The sequence below is a fragment of the Andrographis paniculata genome, unplaced genomic scaffold (genome assembly GCF_009805555.1).
Source record: "Andrographis paniculata isolate CXL003 unplaced genomic scaffold, ASM980555v1 Contig80END, whole genome shotgun sequence".
Lineage (NCBI taxonomy): Eukaryota > Viridiplantae > Streptophyta > Magnoliopsida > Lamiales > Acanthaceae > Andrographis > Andrographis paniculata.
The window spans coordinates 3,672,247-3,698,660 of record NW_026137618.1 but is presented as its reverse complement, the minus strand read 5'-3'; the positions used below and the strand labels follow the sequence as shown (position 1 = coordinate 3,698,660).

Genomic DNA, 26,414 nt, shown 5'->3' with positions numbered 1-26,414 from the left:
AAAAGGAATTTTTGTAATTATTGAAACTGAAGCAATTTTACAAGAGTTTCAAAACATGGCTACTCGAAGAATACAAATATCGCGACAATACTAAGGTAATGTATCTTTTTTTTTTTATAGTTTATTTTTTTGTCAGGTTGAGTAAGTAATATTTTTTTGTCGGGTTGAATAAGTAATATTTTTTTTTGGGTTTACTTAGCTGAATTTGGATTCCATTTTGGCTGGAGTTGCAATATCTCAGGTTTGGTTGATTTCTTTATTATACTTCACAGTCGTTATTCTATTATTGTAGTAAAATACCCTCTTATTTTCATTTATACAAGAAGACTTTAGTTTGTTATTGCTTCTTTGTAAATTTTACACTATTTAATATATATTCAACTTTTAAAAAATATTTTAATTATTTTATTTTTATAACATTCAGCCCCCTTTTTTTATTTTTATAACATTCAGCCTCTCCTACGCACTATTTCTGGTTCCGCCACTGTATGATAACATCATTTGGCTGAGAAAGAGATAAATGATTTTGAGTTTTGGTCGAACCTAGAGTATATTGATAAAACTTTGAGTGTATCGAAAACCTAGATCTAGTTGAAGTGTAGCTTAAAAAAATGAATGAATAACAATATCCAAAATGCATCAAAGGAAAATGAGAGAGTGCATATAAGAAAAGATTGCCAAAAAGCCATCTTTAGATGCCACTCACGATATTAATGGATTTAAAAAGTGAGATCTCCGAATTCTCGAGTACTCAATTATGGAGAGGGAAAAAAACAATATTATATCATTTTATTATAAAATTTGATTAGAAATCCACAATATCATCTTATCGAGAAGGAGATAAATAATTTCAAGTTTTTGTCAAACTTCGAGTGTATCGAAAGAATCACGAGTGTTTCAAAAATGGAAATTCAATCTAATTGTAGTTAAATCTAAATGACTAAAAACTTCAACAATGTATCAAAAGAGAAAGAGAGAAGGAAGATGATGATAGAGTAAAAAACAAACATCGCCTTAAGTTTAGATTCGGCTCTCCAAATAATATATGTAGAAAGTAAAATTTTTAATTCCTTATGACCCAATTCTAGATTTAGGAAATGTGTGTGGTTTTCTTATATAATTAAAAAAAAAATTTCTATAAATTTATTTTAGATTATGACAAATATACTACTGAATTTTCAATGGAATAATGATAGGAGAAAGAGGTTTGAGCTTTTTCTCGAACCTAGAGTGTATCATAGAACCAAACCTCAAGTGCATAAAAAAATAGGTTCGTTTTAGCTAAAACCAAATGATAATTGCATAAAAAATCTATCAAACGATAAATTGAAGAATATGATAATATATTGAAAAAGAGACATCACGTTGAGCTTGAATGCGACTCTCCAAATGCTTAGAGGTAGAACTTCAATCTTCGAACTCTCAACTACTCAATTCAAGATTTGAGATATGTGCAAGTTTACTATCTGTAGATAATTATATAGAAATTTTATTATTACCATTTATGTTCGAGGTCGGTACTACCAATTGAATTGGGTTGGGCCAAAAACGTTGAAAAATCCCGAAATGGGTAAATTTATAAATAATGGATTATAGTGTTTGTTTACATATCATATACAACCTCTAATTTTCATTTAAAATATACATACACTAATTTTGAGTAAATTGCAAAAAATATCCCACACTTATACCCTATTATCACTTTTGTCCTGTATTTATCTCCCTGGCAAAATATATCCCACATGTTTACAAAAGTCGTTATTTATGTCCTTTTCTTGCGCGTGAAATTCACACCACGCGTCCTTACGCGCAATCACGCGCGGCCACGCGCGGTCAAAGGATAGAAATAGCGACTTTTGAAAACATGTGGGATATATTTTGTCAGAGAGATAAATATAGGACAAAAGTGATAATGAGATATACGTGTGGGATATTTTTTGCAATTTTCCCCACTAATTTCATCTCAAAATATAAAATTTAGAACTTTACAACAAAATTCACGAGACACCTTAAAATGGTTCATGTATCAATAATTAATTCTTTTTATGTCTTTAACAAATATAATGATCCTTATGAAAATTAAATTTAAATGTTATGTTAAAAGAAAATGGAGATGTTGAATTTGCCATTTTTAACATAAATATATGTATACTAAATATTGCATAGCATAAAAATAGATACAAAAGAAAGTGCCTCTTATATTTCTTGCATTGTATTCTAATTTATTATTAATTTGATCTTGTGATTTTTCTTAGTTGTGATTTAGGTAAATTAATAATTCTTAATTTCCATGACTAAAATTAATGTTGGGATTTATTTTGGCCGAATTGCCCTCCGGCCTTTCCGACCCACTCCAGTGTCTGTTTGGTGCACGACCTGCATCTCCAACCCAGTTCAGATGGCCCAACTAAATGTGGTTGACCCCTGTCTCCTCAGGAGTGAATCCCGGCCATTCATTTTAGGGATCACATCTGAGCCGTCCATCTTGAGTTATATATATAGTATTATCCCTCATTATACAGAAGTATAGATGTGCCACTGCTGAAATTTCTCTCTCTAAAATTTCGTCTACATCTAGCAAGTCTCTCTTCTCCAGTTGCCTTGTGTTCGAAGTTGGTTCTTTCCGGCCGATTTACCATTGAATGGAGAGGTGATTCTTTTGTGTGCCTAGGGGAGTGTTTAGTGAGGATTTCTACGGTTCAATTCTCCTTAAATCAACTTGTTTAATAATAGAGTGTTAGGGTTTCTTGCTTTGGGGTTGTAGACTAGGTTTTCGGTGGGTGTCCGTTAGCCGTCGACCGTTGCATAACTGTTTTTGGTTGCTCTTCATCTATAAGATTATACCTTGTAAAATCTGAGGTACAATAGTTTGTGCTTTTGTGTTCCTACTGTGTTCTTGGTTTTTTTCATTCTAATAAAAGTTCTATTTAGTTTCTTTAATCTTGTTTTCGATTTAGTTTTTAGGTACGATTCAATTGCATCTCACATTTCGATACACTCGAGATTTTTTCAATATACTTGAGGCTGGACAAAACTAAAAACTAATTCCGGAGAATTAAGTAGTCGAAAATTTAAAGATTTTATGTATTAGATCGTTTTAGATTGATTATTTGCAGAGTAGCTTCTAAACACAATGTTATGTTTTTTTTTTCAAACTATTCTTATACATGCATTTTCCTTTTTGCTTTGGACATTGTTGATATTGTTATTCATTCAATTCTTCGCGATGACTCGACTAGATCTAAGATTTTGATGTAATTAAGATTTTTCTCGATATACTCGAGGTTGGATAAAACCTGAAAAGTAATTCAGAGAATTAAGATGGCAAAAACTTAAAGCACTGTTGATATTGCTATTCATTTAGTTTTTAGGTATGATTCACTTGGATATAAGTTTTTGATGAGGTCAAAATATTTCCAATATACTCAAGGTTGGACAAAAATCAAAATAATTTTGGATAATTAAGTACTCGAGAAATTGGAGATGTTACATTTTAGATCCATTGTTTGAAGAGTAGAATTTAAAAATAAAGTTATGTTTCTATTACAATATATTCTTATACATACATTTTTGTTTCTGGTTTCATACATTGTTGGTTTTGTTATTCATTCAATTTTTAGCTGCAATTTAACTGGATCTAAGTTTTTGATATACTCAAGATTTTTCTTGATATACTTGCGGTTGTATAAAAACTCCAAACTAATTTGAAAAAGTGCATAATTGAGAACTCGATACATTGTTGATATTACTATTCATTTAGTTTTTAGGTACGATTCAACTGGCTCTAAGTTTTCGATACACTCGAGAATTGTTCAATATACTCAAAGTTGGACAAAAGTCAAAATTTTTTCGGAGAATTAAGAAGTCGAGAATTCAGAGATTACACATTTGTTATCCATTATTCGCAGAGTGCCATCTAAACACAAGGTTATGTTGCTTTCTCAATCTATTCTTATTCATGTGTTTTCATTTCTCCTTGGATATACTTCTGGTATTGTTATTCATTCAACTTTTAGCTACTATTCGACCAGATTTATGTTTATGATACACTCAAGATGTTTTTTTTATATACTTGAAGTCGGACAAAAAGTAAAAACTAATTTGAAGAATTGACTAGTCTAGATTCAATTTATTGTTGATATTTCCATTCATTTACTTTTTAGCTACGACTCAACTACATCTAACTTTTCGATACACTCAAGATTTTTCAATATACTTGAGGGTGGAAAAAACTCAAAACTAAATCCAGATAAGTAAGTAGTTGAGAGTTTAAAGATTTTATGTTTTAGATCCATTATTTGCAGAGTGACATCTAAACACAAGGTTGTTTTTCTTTTTCAATCTATTCTAATACATGCTTTTTCCTTTTTGCTTTGTACATTGTTGGTATTGTTATTCATTCAATTATTCACTACAATTCGACTAGATCTATGTTTTTGAAGTAATCAATAATTTTTTTCACATACTCGAGGTTGGATAAAACCTCAAAATTAATTCAGAAAAGTGATATGGTGAGAATTCAATGCATTGTTTATATTGCTATTCATTTAGTTTTTAGGTATGATTCAATTGGAGAGTAGAATCTATACAAACACTACAATAAAATATTACTTTTGTAACGAGGTTTTTTTTTTTTTTTTTCTCTAAATCCACGTTTTCCATTACTATTGACAATAGAGATAAAATTTAAGATGAAATTACGTTAGCTACGTAAACTTTAGAGACGGAATTCCGTTACGAATATACTATTTTTTTGTAGTGAAATGTTACGTTGCTTTTTCAATCTATTCTTATATGCATTCTTGTTACTCATTTGATTAATTGTTGATATTGTTATTAATTCAGTTTTAGGCTACAATTCAACTTGATCTAAGGTTTTTATATACTCAACGTCGGACTATACACTACAAAAAAAATTGTATATTTGTAACGGAATTCCATCCTTAAAGTTCACGTAGCTAATATAATTACATCCCTAATTCCTTCTCTAATGTCATTAGTAACGGAAAAAGTGAATTTAGGGACAAAAAAACTTCGTTACAAAATGATATTTTCTTGTAGTGATAATTCAAAATTATTTTCTCTTTTTCTTGCGCAAATGTTTATGTCATATGTTTCTTAAATCCTTAATTAAGTAGTCGATAATTCAAAGATTTCATACTTCACATCTATTATTTGGAGCATTGAATAAAAACTCATGGTGATGTTTCATTTTCAATATATTTTTTGTATGTGTTTTCCTTTTCTCTTTTGATATTGTTATGCATTAACTGTTATTTGATTAGATCTAGCCTTTACATATATATATATATAGATATATATATTAAAGATTATATTAATACACCCCAAGTTTGACTAAAACTTAAAATAATTTGCCAAAATTAAAAACCAAAATTGGTGAAGATGGAAAAACCTTTATAATAAACTAGATCATAGAAATAAAGTAAAGGTTAGATGAATTGTTGTTCTCATTACTGTAATATTTTGGGAGGAAAATAATTAAGTACATTAAAACTAAAGCCAATGCCTATTTATAGGCATAGTCTAAAATGGATAAAAATGAATAATAAGATGAACAAATAAATATTCCAAGCCGTAAATGTCAACTCGAGTTTGTGTAAGAGAGAACAAAACTGAGCAAGCCCCGCAAAGCCGGGATTGCCCGAATTATAGACTAGTCCACATGTCAACATGAGTCCTTCTAGCAGAGTTCTGTCGTTACTCATGTGCACCCTGATAGACTTTTCAGGGGGTCACCTATTGTCAAATTACTTCTAAGATAAGCACGCTTAACTCTAGAGTTTTTTCTGTAGGGCTTTTGAAAAGAAATATGTACATTGTTGACATGAGTAGTATATTCAACCAATTTATTTACTATTCAATCTTGCATGGCCTGACACCGGCTCATCCACGGAAGTTGGGCTAGCACAGGCCCAACTTCGGGGGTATTACATCCTCCCCCACATAAAAATGCAACGTTCATGTTGCACCCTATTGATCTATCAATTGCTAAGCCTCTATGGGGATACTATGGTCACATATCCTGACTGCAACGATGTCAGTATTCCTATGGAGATTATTTCGGCGATGGATTACAACGGACAAGATCCTTCAGCACTATGGGGTCTCGATTGCATCACGATGTCATTGTTGTTATATAGAGGTGGAGACTATTCCACATCTCTTTATTGGTTCGGCGGTTGCCTGGCAATTGTTGGAGCATTTTGCGGCACTTTTCAGGCTATCTTTGCTGGAGATACATACACTGTATCTATTTGAGTCCTTATGGAGGCTTTCTTCGACACATACTCAGAGTATTAGAGTTTATGTTCCGTTGTTGATACTATGATTCATTTGGATTGCTCGGAACGATGCGAAGCATAGAGGGCTTCACGTGTCTTCAGAGAGTATCATCTAGCAGATTCATTCACACTTGCAGACTCTTTGGCGTGCTAGGATTCTTCTACGTCGACATTGGGAGGGTGACTTTCATATAGCTGATGGGCTTGGATTTTGATATCCCGCTCTGACTCCTTGGCTTCCGATTATGGTGCATTGGGAGGCTTTGTCTCCGGGATGGTTCAAGCTTAACATAGATGGTGCTTCGCTTGGCAATCCCGGAGTGGCAAGTATTATCCGAGATTCGGCAGGAGATTTACTCATAATGTTTCAGACCCTGATTCTGTAGGCGACAAACACTTTGGCAGAGCTGATGGCGATGCAAACTAAAGTTTGGATAGCGATTGATCAAGGACTGATTCCACTATGGATTGAGACAGATTCGAAAATATGCATCTCTCTGACCTCCTCAGAGACGAGCCACTGGACTCTCCAACAATGCTTTATGTGTATTTGACTGCGGCTTAGGGATGCGACTTGGCAGATATTTTATATATGTGAGGGGAACTGTGTCACGGTTGCCTTAGAAACTTTAGCAGTTTATGTACTAATTGGACGAACACTTCTCCCGACAAATATTCCTTCATCGAGTAGAGGCTTCTTTTGAGAGGATGCAGACAGTCTCCCCACTTTCCATTTCAGATAGCAGGCTTCACCTTCTTACTTGTCTTTGGGACACTTATGCTTAGACTTGATAGGCTTGTTGGTGTTGATGCCTTAGGCATACCTAGGCTTGTCTGGTCTGCTTGCTTGGCTTGGACTGTATAGCTTGTATCAGCAGAACTACGTATGGCTTGATCCCATTCGGGTACGTAGGCAGCCTAATTTGGGCGCAACCTTTGCTATATATATATAAAAACTTCTAGGCCTCTAAACAGTCAGGTTAACGACTTTGGGCTATCACAGGTCGGCTCTGATACCAACTGTGACACCCTGGCTCGCAAGCCCCGCAAAGCCGGGCATGCCAGGATCATAGACTGGCCCCACAGGTTAAAACGAGTCATTCGAGCGCGCTTCTGTCCTCACTAACACGCACCCTGGGAGACTTCTTAGTACGTCACCCATCGTCAATACGGCTTCCGAAAAGGAATGTGCACAATTTTTCCATGAGTTTTCTATTCAATCCATTTAATTAGTACTTAATTTTGGATGGTCTGGCACCGGCTCATCCATGGAAGTTGGCCTAGCACCAATCCAACTCCGGAGGTATTACAATATGACTTGGTAAATATATCTGCAGTTTGATCGTTGGAATATACGGGGCATAACTTGACGTTTCCATAAGTAATATGATGATTAACAAGATTCCAATCAATCTCGATGTATTTTGTGCAATCGTGAAAAATATCATTGTGAAAAATCAGAATAGCACTTCTATAGTCGCAATGCAAAGAAATAAAAGATGATTGCGGTACTCTAAGGTCAACAAGTAGCATCAACAAGGGCACAATATTTGAATTTAGTGTTGGAATGAGATACAACTATTTGTTTCTTTCTACGTCAGAAGACAAAAGAATCACCAAGAAAGAAACAAAAACCAGTGGTGGGACAACGATCTGTAGGATAACTTGCCCAATCAGCATCAGAGTAACCAAATAAAGTTACGAGATACTGATTTGAGAAGTTTAATCTATGCAATAGTGTTCCCTTAACACAACGAAGAATACGCAGAACTACAGAGTAGCGAGTAGTGCAAGGTGCATACATGAATTGACTAACCAAATGGACAGTGTAAACAATATTAGAATGAGTGACTGTCAATTAAATCAATCTCCCAATAAGCTGACGATAAAGAGAAGGCTCTTCAAGAAGAGTCCTATCCATTAATGTAAGACAACATCCAACATCGAGGGGTGTCAAATCTATCTTGCAATTGGTGAGACCAGAACGATACAACATATCTAAATCATTCTTAGCTTGAGACATGTAATATACATTAGGACAATCAAAAAACTCAAGGCCCAAGAAATACCGAAGGTGGACAAGAGTTTTCATATCAAAATACTTCCAAAGGTAGTTATGTAAATCAAATACGGTAGACTGATCATCCCCAATGAGGATCATGTCATCAACATAGAGAAGTAACACAATGATACCATAAATACTTCGTTGAACAAAAACAACAGAGTCGTGCGAACTAGAAGTGATGCCAAATCGAAGAAAAAGCTGAACTTAACTTGGAAAACCAAGCACTAGGAGTCTGTATTAAGCCATAAAGAGCACGTCATAACTTGAAAACTTTAGAATAAGGTAAAGAACCAACAGAAAATACCATATAAACATTCTCAAAGAGATCACCATGGAGAAGGTCATTCTTGACGTCTAACTGCAAAAGAGACCACTTACGAACAAATGCAATTACAATTAAAGAACGAAAAAAGGTAAGACGTGCCACCAGAGCAAAGGTTTTCTCATAATTAATGTCATGTTCCTATTATTATCCTTTCACAACTAAACAAGCCTTGTAACGCTCAATTGACCCATCAAACATAGTTTTAATATTGAAAATCCATTTGCAGCCAATAGGTGTTTCCTCTTTAGGTAAATCAACAAAGACCTATGAATGAGTCTTCTCAAAGTTTGCAATTGTTGAGATGTCATTTTTCGCAACAACGGATCATAATTTGCTTCATTAAATGAACTAGGTTCATATAGTGTTAGCATAGTAGAAAATAATGATAATCACGTAAATGAGTAGGTGTATGACTTACTTTATGTGGTCGATGAGATATGACATGAATGAAGGTGAACCAAAAAGAGATAAGACATGGAATTTAGACATGATAGAAAGTATTACACTATCTCAAAATGTAAATGATGATATATAAGCAACCATTTAGAGATCATATCTCAAAGCCTATTACCTTTGGGCACTATCCCATAACCGAGAAGACAATATAAAGATGCACGAGGTTCCAATTTGAAATGTTCACGCAGAGTAATAAGGATAAAACCAACACCACTGAATGGACGGGGGATATCATATTTGAGGTAATTTTGATGTGTTTCAAAAAATATATCCATATAAAGTGGAAGTAATCATCTATAAATATGACATAATAATGACACTCACTTATATAGGGAACAAGAGAATGACTCAAAATATCAAAATGAACCGAAGAAAATAGTTTACTTACGATCGATACATTTTTGAAAAGAATAAAACTGAATAATTTTCCAAACGACAGTGTAAGCAGTCAAATGACTCAAAACTAGTAGAACCCAAATGACCTTTACTAAACAGAGACTGAATTTTAGATGAAGATGCATGACGAACGGGCCACTAGAGACTAGGGGAAGGAAGGATAATAAGGGGAGTATGAGTAGCAACAACAAAAAAATTACGGAGAGCAATTTTCAAAGATTGTACCAGAAATCGATGACCCACCTTTAGACCTGTCTTAAGAATCTGACTCGTACATTTATCGTGAACTTGCACATCTGTAGAGGAGAAAGTAACAGTAAGTCTCTAGTCAATTAATTGGTTAACTGATACATGATTTATAGTCAACTAGAGGATGCAATAAGTATCAGAAAGATGTGTAAATTGTAAAGATACAGATTCTGAATTAGTGATATCCATGTGACTCCCATTAGTAGTCTGTTTAGGTGATGAAGATGACACAAGGTACGCATCAATCAGGAGACCAAGTATAGGTGTCATATGATTGCGACAACAAAAATCAAAGGACTACATGAAATGGCCATGACATGAGAGAAACTAGAAGTAAGAACTTGATGCGTGAGAGCCATGATATTCTAGAGGGTGATAAAAAGACCAAATATTTCACGCATTCCGAAGTGCTCTAACATGATAATTTTGAATGACATGACCTTGATGATGACAGTATCAATACTCCACCGATATAATACAACAACCGGTAGATTACATAAACAAGATAGAAAAATCCAAAAAATAAAACTGTCACCAAAAAAATCCAATGACAGCATCATGTAGTGGAGGATGAGATGAGGCGGCAAACAAAAGATAACGGCGATTGATGTCTGGGTGGTTCTCACGCACCGGTCAAAGTTCTGGTAGCGTGAGAGTTGACCATCGCATGTGACCTACATGTGCGCCGCTGATCGGTGAGATTTTTCTGAAGAAGGGTCGCCAAATGACGAGGAACATAGTGGTGCTGGAGGTGAGAGTCGGTGATGGACGGAAGTCGAGAACATAATTTTGATCTATTGGCTCTCATGTCATATAAAAATTTGAGAGAAATAATTAATTGCATTAATAATAAAGCAAATACCTATTTATAGACATAGTCCAACATGGATAAAAATAAATAATAAAATTAAAAAAAATAAATGTTCCAATGATTACACAAAAATCTAACATTTGTGAAATTTATTCAACCTATGCAATTTTTTTAGAAGCCATTTTTTAAACTGAAGAAGACAGGAATTCATCATCCTTTGTCCATTACAAAAACTGTAAGTATTTTTTTGTTTTATTTGGTATATTTGAGTGTGTTTGCTTTGTGTTTGATGCATTTTTAATGTTAAATGTAAGGAAGTGCATCAGTAATATAAAATATAATATTTTATATTGAATTATTGATTTTTTTAGTAGATATAATATATTATGTAATTTGTGTAAATACATTTATACATGGTAATTTTTATAATATTAATTGGAAAAAGTGTCCAAACATTTTGGGTTCAGCGAAAAAACTCGTTATTTTTCTTTGCAATTTCTTAAAATATGGTCTATGATGTAATTGTTTTCCATGGTTGGTTCATTTTTCATATATGTCTTTCTTTTTTCTCAATCTGAAAATATCATTGGTAATAATTATAGTTGCAGTTATTGCACTAAATCAATAATTTGTGGCGTATGTATTTGTTTTTTTAAGTTTTTTTTTTTTTTGCTATTTTATAAATATTAACAAATTTTGAATTTTAAAATAATTATTAGATTATAAATTTTAATTAAAAATTAGATTCGATGATGATATTTTATCGAGAAAAACTTATTTAATATCCAAAAATTTAATCGGAAAAGAAAAGAAACATATTGCTCTCTCGATTTCAATCGTTACATATAATAAAGATCGCTAGGTTTTTTTTCTTTCTCTTGACTTCGCAACCACTTCTAGCATTGAAAGAATATGTTCATCGTTTATAAAACAATGACAATTTTTTTTCGTATTCATTTTGGTGATATATATATGTCCGGAAAGATTAGCTTTATGTTTGATTTCTTTTTGCCTACTAGATTGATCCCAGTTTTTGACAATTTTTCTAGAGTGATCATAACTGAAGTTTAGAATTCCATTTTCATTATTTGTGGGTTTTGGTAAGTTATAAGGATGATGATGTTCAAAACATCAAAACTGCTTTAATTGCAATAGTTTCGCGGACATAGGGTAAGAGCATTTGGTTAGATTAGTTTTGTAGTATCAAAGAAAAAAGGGTATGCCCTAATAAATCTTAAGAAAAAAAAATTTCTATAATGGAATTTTCATAATTTGCAGAAAAAATTAGTTTGAGATCATTAAAAGAGAAGGGGGGAGAAGGGTTTTAAGGAAACCTTAATCTTGATTTAAGAGCTATATTAAAATTTTTATTTTTCTTTTGAAACCATTGTTGTTACATATGAGATTTATTAAAACTTGGTATTCTCACTTTGCTTCTACATGTTTTACATGGGAGGGAGTTGCTATATAGAAACAAGATAGGCTTGACAATTTTCACAAATTGTTTCCATATATTCATGAAATTTTGTTAAAATAGCATACTATAAATTTATTTATTCATTTATATTCATGAAATTTTATTTATCTATTTGATAGATGAATTTTAGGGTGTGTTTACTTGTGATTTGATTTGATTTTGATGTTTCCTATCTAAATAGTTTTGAGGGTAAAATAATATTAAAATTGAATTTAAAGTCACAAATAAATAGAATTTTTATATACTTAATTAATTTCTTTATCTTTCCTGGCCATATGATTAATTTTTTTTTTTTATGAATGTCTTGGCACAATTTCAATTAAACTAAAACTTTATTTTATTTTTTGGACACTTATGTTTATTAAATCTAGAACCAACATACAATATAGACAAATGGGTACTAACTTTATATGAAAATGATCATTTTATTTAGTGCACATTTGTCTATATTCTGCACTGATTATAATAAAAGTATGCATTAAAAATATTTCACTATTCTTTAAATTCTGCACTGATTATAATCAAAGTATGCATTGAGAACATTTTAATTGAGTTCAAATTAGCTAAAAAGAATGATACATTTGAACCAACACATCACGAGATCAGTATCAACAATGGGAATGTACAACGGAGTTACTATGATTAGAGACGAGAGAAGGTATTCTCGGTCGAGGCTCGAGGGGAATGACAAAGCCATCTTACTAAGAGATGAGAGAAGGGAATTGACGTCTCCTTCACTAAGGATTGGTAGAGTTCTTCTGTCCGAAATAACACCGGAGATGCTGGAATTCCTCTGTGGTCCATTGGAAGGATTAGTGCAGTCAGCGTAGCAGGAATGGGAGAGATGTGCTTTGTGCCCGTGCCAATTGGCAAGAATGTTTCCTTGGCTTGAGTTAATTTTACTGGCTCCATGATTGTAAAATTAGGATAGCTAGTAGTGATATCAAAAGGAGAACTTAGCGACGAGGCAAGCCAGGGTACTGGAAAGGAAGCCTGCAAGGGCCCAGAGGAATGTGCTACATAATTCCTTATAGGTGGAATTTGGCTCGGATTCAAGGGTGAAAGAGCCTGATAATCGAAAGTGGAGCTTTTGGTCATGCTGCTCAATGGCAGTCCCTCACAAGATGGGGTTGCCATATTCCACAGGGGCGATGAGAGAGGCATCAAGGGATTAACAACAGGAGATGGGATGGCCTTTGTGCCTCCTCGACTAGTCACAGAGGGAATAACTTTACTTTCATTGGAACTCTGTCTATTAGTTTGATCTGGAGTTTTAACACCTGAAGTTTTGGAATCAATACACAATCATCAACCAACAGCCAATGACAAAGCAGATGTAACAGTGCTGTTTAAGATACCTGGCCGGGAAGGTAGTGCAGTTTCACTATTGTTTCCCTGGGATTTCTGACGCTGAAGCCTTTCAACACAAGCACGCCAAGCAGCTCAAAATGAAGGACGCACCGGCGGAAACCATGGCCTGTCATATATGGGTAGCCGAGGATTGATTTGCCCGGCCCGTGATCATGTGCAGCTTGATGCATACCAGGTTTTCAGCTCGTGGTAAGTATAATGTTCTTGAAGCTATACTGCTTCTATTTCAATAACTGCAATCATCGTCATATTTGCAATTGCTTTTCGCTTTTGTAGGTGGACAACTCCATTTTCGATAGCTTTGAAGGGGTAGATGATGAAGAAGGTACATTCACCCCAAAGAGCTTAAAACCCCCTCCTCATTTTCCATCACATTGTTGCTGCCAATACATGCCTTCACGCCAAACAGCTTAAAACCCGACCCATTTTCTTCGGGTACATTCATTCCCCCAAGAGAACTGTTGTCTGCAACATTTGGTGTCGTCACCCCAAACAGTCGAAAATCCAACCCATTTTCCAGAGGCCCCTTCATGCCCCCATAAGCATCAGTAGCTACGTCCGTACCAAAGAGTTTCAAACTCGAGCAATTTTCCAGAGTTTTCTCAACACCATTGTTGCCCGAAACAGTAGTAGATGCCGTCACACCAAATAGTTTTAAACTCGAGACACTCTCTGTAGCTGCCCCAACACCTGCAAGAGGATCATTGCCAAATAGTTTAAAATTCAGAGCCTTCATGCCCACGCTAGCATTGTCCATTCTTTGGTTTTCACAATTCCCATTGCTAGTCGCTGGCCATGTCGATCATGCAAACTTTCTTATCGCCGCACCAACCAGGATAATTCTGACATAGGCCCTCCAATTCGGTGGATACTGTTACCAAAGGTTCGATAATTTATGTTGTGGATGAGCTGTCTGGCAATGAAGACTTCACTCTGACAAAGAGCCGAAAAGTGAAAAATACGAAAGAGTTGACATCTGGGACAATGCACTTCCGAAGAAGTTCAGTTATGAGGACGATGTCGTGCCACTGACAGACGTGGAGCAGAGAAAAGCTGAGTTGATGAAGGAGGTGGACGATTCGATTGATGAGTTGAACTTTAACTGTGCTATGGAAGAAATGGAAACGATTACCTGCCGTGAGGTAGTCAACATGTGGCTATTCATCTGACGAATGTACTTCCTCCGTGGGTAAGTATATATCGATTGCTTCCTCTAAAAAACTAAACTCCCAATATCATCCAACTGTTGGTAACATCAAAATTGTTCGGTTTAATTTATCTATTCTCACTAATTCTGCACTACTCTGTCATCCGAAAGTAGGTCAGTGCAATTTTAGGTTGATTTAAAATTCGTGGCTCCCCTTGAAGAATGCCATGAAATTGGCGATTTGGAAGGAGATTCAGGGGATAGTGTCAGCATCACGAGCAGCAGAGGAAGGCGCTCCTGTGGAGTCTTCAGAGCAGCACAGAATTGGAAATCCAAAATGGAAGGCTGCAGTGAACTCTCCTCAGAGGAAGACGAAGTGGAGGAGGCGGTCAGAAATTGTGAAGTCGAAGAAATCTTAACAGCACAGCGTTTTGAAAAGCTCCACGGACTAGCAGAAACAGCGGTGATGGAGATGACATTCCCTATTGGCTTAAGGAAATGACCAAGTTCATAACAAGGGCCAAAGAGAAGAAGACGAGGCCAAAACAATTCAACATCTCCAAGTTCCTAGAAGAATCCATTCTCGGACCACCATCTGAGATAATGCATACAGGCGAAGCTGAAGACTACCCTGCTCTTCTAAAGAAGTTCAGTTTTGAGGATGATGTGGTGCCACTGACAGAAGAGGAGCAGAGAGAAGCTGAGTTGACGAAGGAGGCGGGGCGATTTTTATTGAAGAGTTGAACTTTAACTGAGCTGTGGAAGAAATGGGGACGATTACCAGCCGTGAGGTATGTCATTTAGTTTCAACAGAGAATAATTGATTCGACACAGATTCAGAGTTAATTCAGCACTATTTTAATTCAGAAAGCAAATATGATAACTAGCGTTGCATTCCCGGCCTGCAGGCTGTTCAAGTGGATGAGGAGGAGGAAGACACTCAGGAGCCCAGATGTGCTCGAGGGTTGAATGAATAGACACTCAGGACTGTATTGTATCGACTGTGATCATGTAGCGATTCATCCGAAGGATGTACTTCCTTAGTGGGTAATTATATATCAATTGCTTCCTCTAAAGAACTAAAATCCGAAAATCATCCAACTGTTGGTAACATCAAAAGTGTTCCATTTAATTTATATCTATTCTCACTAATTCTGCACTATTCTGTTATCCGAAACTAGGTCAGTGCAATTTTAGGTTGATTTAAAATTTGTGCAGCTACCCCTGTTTATATGTCTTCTTCTTTCTCCGTTTGCAGGTGATCAAAGCTCAAAATGCTCCGCAAAACAGGGAGAAGAAGAAGCAGGAGAATGGGCAGGGTCTGGATCTTGGCGCCATTTATCTCCCGGTAGTGGATGCTGCTGGACTAGCGGCTTTGTTTGGAGCATCAAGGCTGGCGTACGAGAAACTATCTATGAACACCAGCAAGAAGGATTTGAGTTCCTCTAGAAGAACTTGGCAGGAAGTACTGATATTTCCGAGTTAAAGAACTCAAATCTACCTGGGGTGGGTGAATGCATCATTTCTCATACACCAGGTACTGGAAAGACACATCTGATGATTGTATTCCTTGAGACGTATCTAAAAATGTTTCAAACTGTCTTCCGATGATTATCATCCCAGCAAACATACTATGTACTTGGGAATCAGAGTTCAGAATGTGGAGGGCTGGGCTTCATTTCCGCAACCTGAACAATCCGGCATTCATCGGCAATGAGAGGGCGGCTGCTGACCATCTCTTTAAAGGGCCGAAGATCAGATGCCGCGATATGGAGGCTACCCGCATGGTCGTAATATATTCGTGGAAGAGGGGGGGAGTCCTTTTGGGGATTAGCTACAATCGTTTCGAGAAGTTAACGGCAAAGAAGCACGTGGAGGAAGCAAATGTAGGCGAGGACAGGTGCTGAAGAGAACTTGGAAGTTCTGAGGTCAACACTTCTTGAGATGCCTGAACTAGTGATTCTTGATGAAGGCCATACTCCTCGAAACAACAGGCATAAGATTTGGACATCCCTAGTTCAGCTCAAGACAGAAAAGTGTGTCATATTGTCCAGGATGCCGTTCCAAAACAACTTCGAAGAGCTGTTCAATACCCTGAAGATCGTAAGGCCGACAGTGGCAGGAAAGATTAAGCAGGATCGGAGATTCACTGAAATTATGCATTCAGACAAGAAAGCCCAAATGCTCTCGGCCTGCTTTACTTCCCGGAGCAGTCAATCGTGTAGTGGAGAGGCTTAAAGTCTCCATCTACCGTTTGGGAACTGTCCTACAAAAGAATCTCCCTGGATTAAGAGACTGTATAATCCTCCTGAAACCGACTGGATTGCAAAAGAAACTGATCGACAGGCTGGAAGAGGAACTGTTAAGGAAACCATTTAAGAGTGAATTTGGATTCTCTTTGGTATCTGTTCATTCTTACCTCACCCAAAAATGCAAGTCGCAAGTGCCAACCAATCGAATTGATATGCAAGCAGTCGAGGGGCATCAAAGCTCATTCCTGGCGAAGGGTCAAAATGCAGACACGTGTAGAATAGGTTGTGATTTGTAAAGATTTATAATGAATTTTGTAACGTTTTTAATTATTTCGACCGATTGTTAATTTGCAATTGCTTTATATTTGCACTAAATGTGTTTTATTGGATAGATTAAGTTATAAGATTTTAAGAATGTTTTCTTAATATTTTGATATTGATTGTTTGTCATTGTGCTTTGTTATCGTTCTATTAGATAAGTATATTATATATAACAAAATTTTGAAATACTTTTTATCTTTTAGTTGTCTCTTGTTAAAGTTTTTTGTACAAACAATACTTTTGTTATTTAGTGATCTGAAAAAGACAATTAGAATGGAAAAAGAGATGATGCATCCATTAAGAGGACATGAAGAATTGACTAAAACGAGTGTTAGTGAAATGAGAATCGTTAAAGAAATATTTCCGTATTTACTTGGTAATTTGTGTTTTTTTTTTTATTTTTATTTTTAGTTTTTTTATGGAATAATAATTTGAAGGTGATGATTTTTTTTAAAAAAAAATACTTTGTTTTTTTTAAAGAGATTTAAAAACTAATTAATCTACATAACATTGAGGCACAGATATTTAAATAGATTTAGAAATCAATTAGTCTTCATAGTATTTGACTGCATGCAATAAAAATATTAAAAGTACAATATTTTGATATTATCTTCGTACTTTTCATTCAATATACTTGATTCAAATACTTATCAATTCGAATTCCCCTTAACAACATGATAACCACAAAAAAAATCTTTCAAAAAAAAAAAAAAAACAACTACTATACTCTTTGATCCCAAAATTTATATTGAAAACATAGTATCCTTTGGAATCCAAATTTAATATTCATTGAAACCCTTTTCTCCTTTTAACTTGTATGATTTCATGCAAAATGTTATTGGGCAATATGACTGCAATAACAAAATTCCAAAAACAAAAATACATCATTTCTAATTTCAAATTTTCAAACCAATCCAATAAAAGTAGTTATTTGTTGTTCTAAACATTATTCAACTTATCCAAGTCAAAGAAATGAATGAAACCCTACCTTTCAGTTAGCAGTTAAAAGTTCTCGAAATTGGGAAGTAATGTATGCATCAAATATTGGATGTGCAAAAAAGAAATTTAATTTTCACTGACTAAACTAATCTAACTGAAAGAATTGCAGACAACCAATCACAGTTCATCCATCTTACTCTTTAACTTATCCAACAAAAAGAATCGAATCATACCTCGAATTTTGTTTGACGTTAGAAGTAGGGACTAACTTATCCATTGAATTTTTCACATACATCTCAAAATTCCGTGCAAGATGCCAGGGAAAGAATGGTCAACACTGAGCTTTTGTTTATTACATACAATAATTGAATTTTACCATTTACCAAACAATGTCAAGGGTTCAGAATGTGAAAGGCTAGGTTTCATTTCCGCAACCTGAACAATCCAGCATTCATCGGCGACGAGAGGGCGGCTGCTGACCATCTCTTTAAAGGGCCGAGAATCAGATGCCGGGATATGGAGGCTATCCGCATGGTCAAAATATATTCGTGGAAGAGAGGGGGAGGCCTTTCGGAGATTAGCTATGAACTTTTCGAGAAGTTAACGGCGCAGAAGCACGTGGAGGGGCAGAGGACAGGTGCTGAACAGAACTTGGAAGTTCTGAGGACGACACTTCTTTAGATCCCTGAGCTAGTGATTCTTGATGAAGGCCGTACTCCTCGTAACGACATCCATGTTGGATGTTCAAAGTAGAGGATATCGCAGTGGCGATATATTCTGGTCCCAAATTGTAAGAACAACACAATCAATCATCAGTTGTTCGCTCTCTTATTATTTTCTGTCCTCGATTTTCATGTGTAATTATTATTTGGTTCTGATTGCAGAGAATTTTGTTGGTGGGGTTGAAATGGGCGAACTAGTGCTCAACTCCATACAAAGCAAAGCTACCGTTGTGTGAAACAAATTCTAACAAATACTACATGATCTTGTGAAAGTAGAGAGTTGGAAAAGAGTGCAAGGCAGGAAATCAAATTGTGTTTTCTTTTTTTTTTTTGCTGAACTTTTTTGAGGGATGGGAACTATTAAGTTAACTTCTGGATTTACTCTAGCGTAACTACGTTCTATGTCTTGGCTCATAAATACTTTTATTATGCAACTTTCCTAACTTTTTTTTCAAATACATATTTTCTTCTCAAAAAATCGCATTAAATTAAACTATAATTTAAGAAAAAATAATCAAAATAACCATATTACAAATAAAAAGTCCAAAAGAAAAAAACTTAAGTATTTAATAATATATAGTTTTTTTTCTTAAAATTATATATATATTTACGCGCATACTATAATTCAAAAAAAAAAAAAACAGAACAAACACACCGTTGACATTTTCTCATAAATGGTTGTAATCCATTTTTTGCCTAACATCTTGCACGAATTTTTTTTAGTGTATGTGAAAAGTTGAATGGATAAGTAAGTTCGAACTTCTGACGTCAAACACAAATCCAAGTATGATTTAATTTTTTGTGTTGGATAAGTTAAATTCAATCATTATCTAATAAATAAAAGTCATTGTTGTCCATTCTTTCCCTGACATCTTGTACGGATTTTTTCTGTCTATGTGAAAAATTGAATACATGAGTTAGTTCCAACTTCTCAGGTCTAACCGAAATCCATGTATGATTTAATTCTTTTTGTAGGATAAGTTAAATTCAATCATCATATATAATAAATAAAAGTCATTCTTATCCATTCTTTTCCTGACATCTTGCACGGATTTTTTAGTATATGTGAAAAATTCTATAGATAAATTAGTTCCAACTTCTGACGTCTAACAGAAATCTAGTTATGATTTAATTCTTTTTGTTGGATAAGTTAAATTCAATAATTATATATAATAAATAAAAGTCATTGTTATTCATTCTTTACTTGACATCCTGCACAAATTTTTTGAGTGTATGTGAAAAATTCAATAGATAAGTTAGTTCCGACTTCTGACAGATTTATTGTTATTCATTTTTTACCTGAAATTTTGCACGGATATTTTTGGTGTATGTGAAGAATTAATTTGATAAGTTAGTTCAAATTTCTGACGTCTAACATAAATATATGTATGATTTAATTCTTTTTGTTGAATATATTAAATTCAATCATTATATATTATAAATAAAATTCATTGTTATCCATTTTTCTCTGACATCTTGCATGGATTTTTTTGGTGTATACGAAAAATTCAATGCATAAAATAGTTCCATACTTCTTTTTGTGGGATAAGTCAAATTCAATCATCATATATAATAAATAAAAGTAATTGTTATCAATTATTTCCCTGACATCTGGCACAGATTTTTTTGGTGTATGTGAAAAATTCAATGAATAAGTTAGTTGCAACTAATGACGTCTAACAGAAATCTAAGTATAATTTAATACTTTTTTTTGGATAAGTAAAATTCAATCATTATATATAATAAATAAAATTAATTGTTATCCATTCTTTACCTGACATCTTGCTGGTGTATGTGTAAAATTCAATGGATAAGTTAGTTCCAACTTTTGATGTCTAACAAAAATCTATGTATGATTTAAATATTTTTGTTGGATATATTATATTCAATCACTATATATTATAAATAAAATTCATTGTTATCTATTCATTCGTTGACATCTTGTAGGGATTTTTTTATGTGTATGTGAAAAATTTAATGGATAAGTAAGTTCCAACTTTTGATGTCTAACATAACTCTAGGTATGATTTAATTATTTTTGTTGAATATATTAAATTCAATCATTATATATTCTAAACAAAATTTATTGTTATCCATTTATTCTCTGACCTCTTGCACGGAGTTTTTTCGTGTATGTGAAAAATTTAATGTATGAAATATTTTCAACTTCTGACGTTTAACAGAAATCCAAATATGATTTTATTCTTTTTGTTGGATAAGTTAAATTCAATCATTATATATAATAGATAAAAGTCAATTGTTATCCATTCTATCTCTGACAGCTTGCACAGATTTTTTTAAGAATTCAATGGATAAGTTAGTTTCAACTTCTGACATCTAACAAAAATCTAGTTATTATTTAACACTTTTTGTTGGATAAGTAAAATTCTATCATTATATATAATAAACAAGATTCATTGTTATTCATTCTTTACCTGACATTTTGCACGGATTTTTTTTGGTGTATGTGAAGAATTAATTGGATAAGTTAGTTCAAAATTCTGACGTGTAACATAAATCTAGGTGTGATTTAATTTTTTTTTTGTTGAATATATTAAATTCAATCATTATATATTATTAATAAAATTCCTTGTTATCCATTTGTCTCTATTATCTTGCACGGACTTTTTTGGTGTATGCTAAAAATTCAATACATAAAATAGTTTCATACTTCTTTTTGTTGGATAAGTCAAATTCAATCATTATATATAATAAATAAAAGTAATTGTTATCCATTATTTCTTTGACATCTTTCACAGATTTTTTTGGTGTTTGTGAAAAAATTCAATGAATAAGTTAGTTGCAACTAATGACGTCTAAGAAAAATCAAAGTATAATTTAATACTTTTTGTTGGATAAGTTAAATTCAATAACCATATATAATAAATAAAATTCATTGTTATCCATTCTTTACCTGGCATCTTGCACGGATTATTTTGGTGTATGTGAAAAATTCAATGGATAAGTTAGTTCCAACACTACAAAAAAATATCAATTTTGTAACGAGATTTTTTCGTTCTTAAATCAACTTTTTCAGTTACTAATGATATTAGAGACGGAATTAGAGATGGAATTACGTTAGCTACGTGAACTTTATGAACAGAATTCTGTTACAAATATACAATTTTTTTTGTAGTGCAACTTTTGATGTCTAACAAAAATCTAGGTTTGATTTAAATATTTTTGTTGGATATATTATATTCAATCACTATATATAATAAATAAAATTCATTGTTATCTATTCATTCGCTGGCATCTTGCACGGATTTTTTTATGTGTATGTGAAAAATTCAATGGATAAGTAAGTTCCAACTTTTGACGTCTAACATAACTCTATGTATGATTTAATTATTTTTGTTGAATATATTAAATTCAATCATTATATATTGTAAAAAAAAAATATTGTTATCCATTTATTCTCTGACCTCTTGCACGGAGTTTTTTTGGTGTATGTGAAAAATTTAATGTATAAAATAGTTCCAACTTCTGACGTCCAACAGAAATCCAGGTATGATTTTATTCTTTTTGTTGGATAAGTTAAATTCAATCATTATATATAATAGATAAAAGTCATTGTTATCCATTCTATCCCTGACAGCTTGCACAGATTTTTTCAAAAATTCAATGGATAAGTTAGTTTCAACTTCTGACATCTAACAAAAATCTAGTTATTATTTAATACTTTTTGTTGGATAAGTAAAATTCTAATATTATATATAATAAACAAGATTCATGTTATTTATTCTTTACCTAACATTTTGCAACGGATTTTTTTTTTGGTGTATGTGAAGAATTAATTGGATAAGTTAGTTCAAATTTCTGACGTCTAACATAAATCTAAGTATGATTTAATTTTTGCGTTGAATATATTAAATTCAATCATTATATATTATTAATATAATTCCTTGTTATCCATATTTCTCTGATATCTTGCACGGACTTTTTTGGTGCATGCAAAAAATTTAATACATAAGTTCCAACTTCTGACGACCAACAGAAATCCAGGTATGATTTTATTCTTTTTGTTGGATAAGTTAAATTCAATTATTATATATAATAGATAAAAGTAATTGTTATCCATTCTATCCCTGACAGCTTGCACGGATTTTTTCTAAAATTCAATGGATAAGTTATTTCAACTTCTGACATCTAACAAAAATCTAGTTATTATCTAATACTTTTTGTTGGATAAGTAAAATTCTATCATTATATATAATAAACAAGATTCATTGTTATTCATTCTTTACCTGACATTTTGCACGGATATTTTTTTTGTGTATGTGAAGAATTAATTGGATAAGTTAGTTCAAAATTCTGACGTGTAACATAAATCTAGGTATGATTTAATTTTTTTTGTTGAATATATTAAATTCAATCATTATATATTATTAATAAAATTCCTTGTTATCCATTTTTCTCTATATCTTGCACGGACTTTTTTGGTGTATGCGAAAAATTAAATTTAATGCATAAAATAGTTTCATACTTCTTTTTGTTGGATAAGTCAAATTCAATCATTATATATAATAAATAAAAGTAATTGTTATCCATTATTTCCGTGACATCTTGCACAGATTTTTTTGGTGTATGTGAAAAATTCAATAGATAAGTTAGTTGAAACTTATATGGCTAAACCTCAACCGAACTTTCTTGCAAGTTCGAACATACTCTTTGAGATGAATAAATCACGTTCCAATCCTCTAAGTGTGAGCTTTCCACATTGAATTCAGCTCTCAGCATTGTACTAGGAGGGAATTGGATGTCTCATGCTAAGACAATTTAGTGGACTTTAACCTTCCCATAAACATATTGTATGTCAGTTTCTTGGCCAATGGATGTGAGTAATTCCACTCTATACAATTCGACATACAAAGTGTCGACTTTATAATAATTCAAACAGCGCTAACATTTTACAAATGATAAACAACACCCTCACGCCTAACCGCATACTATCATCCTCAAGAGCCATAAAAATATTACTCTCAGCCTTTGTGCACAAGAAATATTTCCAAAAATTATTATTGTAGTCAAAGCATTTGACGCACTCCACATTTAATTGCAGTCAAAATATATTTGACTATTCTTAAAGTGTGCCCAAGTGGTTATCAAGTAATCACTAATGACCAATTCTCGTAAAAGAATTGCGAATCAATCATTCAGAAATTAATTTATACAAAATTAATTCTATAAAGGAACAAATGATAGTACATAGCTTTATTTAAATATAACCAACATACGATGAATTGCAAGAATTTAGAACAAGTGGTTGGGAGGACTTTTTGGATGAAGTAACTAAGTTTTGTTTGGGTCATGGAAATTGTCCCCGATATGAATGATATCATTCCCGAACTATTGAGAATACTTGTTGACGTCCAAAGAAAAACACATTTTCATTATTTTCGGGTGGACACTTTCATACAGGTATTTTATTCTTCTTTATTTATTATAAAAATTATTGCAGTATTAGTTTATATTATGAAATATTAATTTTATTTTTTTTTACAATGTTAGGTGATCGATATTATCTCTCAAGAAATAAATCATCGGTTCACTTAATTAAACTCGAAGCTGTTGATGGGAATAGCATGTCTTAATCCCACCAATTTGTTTGCTACTTTTGATGATGACCAGATTATTCATCTTGCTTAGTTATATTCGAAGGATTTTTCTATGCATAATTTATCATAATTAAGACCACAACTTCAAACATTTCTACGTTATGTGAGATCAGAACCAAATTTTATTGGCCTTTTTGATATTGGAGATCTTACACAGATGATTCAAATGAATTGTAAGAGTACTTTCTATTGGATTTATCGACTGATCAAGTTGGCATTAGTTTTACCGGTCACGATTGTTGAAAGATCTTTCTCAGCAATGAATATTGTCAAAAATGATTTGCGGAACATAATGGGAGATGAATATCTTACCAATTGTCTAGTGTGTTATCTTGAAAAAGGAATTTTTTGTAATTATTGAAACTGAAGCAATTTTACAAGAGTTTCAAAACATGGCTACTCGAAGAATACAAATATCGTGACAAAACTAAGGTACTGTATCTTTTTTTTTTTTATAGTTTATTTTTTTGTCAGGTTGAATAAGTAATATTTTTTTTTGGTTTACGTAGCTGAATTTGGATTCCATTTTGGCTGGAGTTGCAATGTCTCAGGTTTGGTTGATTTCTTTATTATACTTCACAGTCGTTATTCTATTATTGTAGTAAAATCCCCTCTTATTTTCATTTATACAAGAAGACTTTAGTTTGTTATTGCTTCTTTGTAAATTTTACACTATTTAATATATATTCAACTTTTAAAAAATATTTTAATTATTTTAATTATTTTATTTTTATAACATTCAGCCCCCTTTTTTTTTATTTTTATAACATTCAGCCCCTCCTACGTACTATTTCTGGTTCCGCCACTGTATGATAACATCATTTGGCTGAGAAAGAGATAAATGATTTTGAGTTTTTGTCGAACCTAGAGTATATTGATAAAATTCTGAGTGTATCGAAAACCTAGATCTAGTTGAAATGTAGCTTAAAAAAATGAATGAATAACAGTATCCAAAATGCATCAAAGGAAAATGAGAGAGTGCATATAAGAAAAGATTGACAAAAAGCCATCTTTAGATGCCACTCACGAAAATAATGGATTTAAAAAGTGAGATCTCCGAATTCTCGAGTACTCAATTATGGAGAGGGAGAAAAACAATATTATATCATTTTATTATAAACTTTTATTAGAAATCCACAATATCATCTTATCGAGAAGGAGATAAATAATTTCAAGTTTTTGTCAAACTTCGAGTGTATCGAAAGAATCGTGAGTGTTTCCAAAATGGAAATTCAATCTAATTGTAGTTAAATCTAAATGACTAAAAACTTCAACAATGTATGAAAAGAGAAAGAGAGAAGGAAGATGATGATAGAGTAAAAATCAAACATCGCCTTAAGTTTAGATTCGGCTCTCCAAATAATAGATGTAGAAAGTAGAATTTTTAATTCCTTATGAGCCAATTCTAAATTTAGGAAATGTGTGTGGTTTTCTTTATATAATTAAAAAAAAATATTTCTCTGAATTTATTTTAGATTATGACAAACATACGACTGAATTTTCAATGGAATAATGATAAGTGAAAGAGGTTTGAGCTTTTTCTCGAACCTAGAGTGTATCATAGAACCAAACCTCAAGTGCATAAAAAAATAGGTTCACTATTATTTTAGCTAAAACCAAATGATAATTGCATAAAAAATCTATCAAACGAGAAATTGAATAATATGATAATATATTGAAAAAGAGACATCACGTTGAGCTTGAATGCGACTCTCCAAATGCTTAGAGGTAGAGCTTCAATCTTCGAACTCTCAACTATTGAATTCAAGATTTGAGATATGTGAAAGTTCACTATCTGTAGATAATTATATAGAAATTTTATTATTACCATTTATGTTCGAGGTCGGTACTACCAATTGAATTGGGTTGGGCCAAAAACGTTGAAAAATCCCGAAATGGGTAAATTTATAAATAATGGATTATAGTGTTTGTTTACTTATCTTTTAAAAATTATTTTCACATT

At 33.0% G+C, this 26,414-nt stretch overlaps 1 protein-coding gene across 5 annotated transcripts in view; it reads left to right on the top strand.

The window, feature by feature from the left end:
- The first annotated feature begins 2,536 nt into the window (after positions 1-2,536).
- Positions 2,537-26,414, top strand: part of LOC127240924 (SNF2 domain-containing protein CLASSY 4-like) — a 65,217-nt gene continuing 41,339 nt past the window's right edge. The window contains exons 1-2 of one of the 5 annotated variants that reach the window (XM_051259780.1): positions 2,537-2,650; positions 3,761-3,927. The gene's annotated coding sequence lies outside the window, so the exon portion shown is untranslated. Of the gene's footprint in view, positions 2,860-3,760; positions 3,928-4,312; positions 4,324-26,414 lie in introns of those variants that run through there. The other 4 variants (XM_051259778.1, XM_051259783.1, XM_051259781.1 and 1 more) reach the window with 4 other exon arrangements.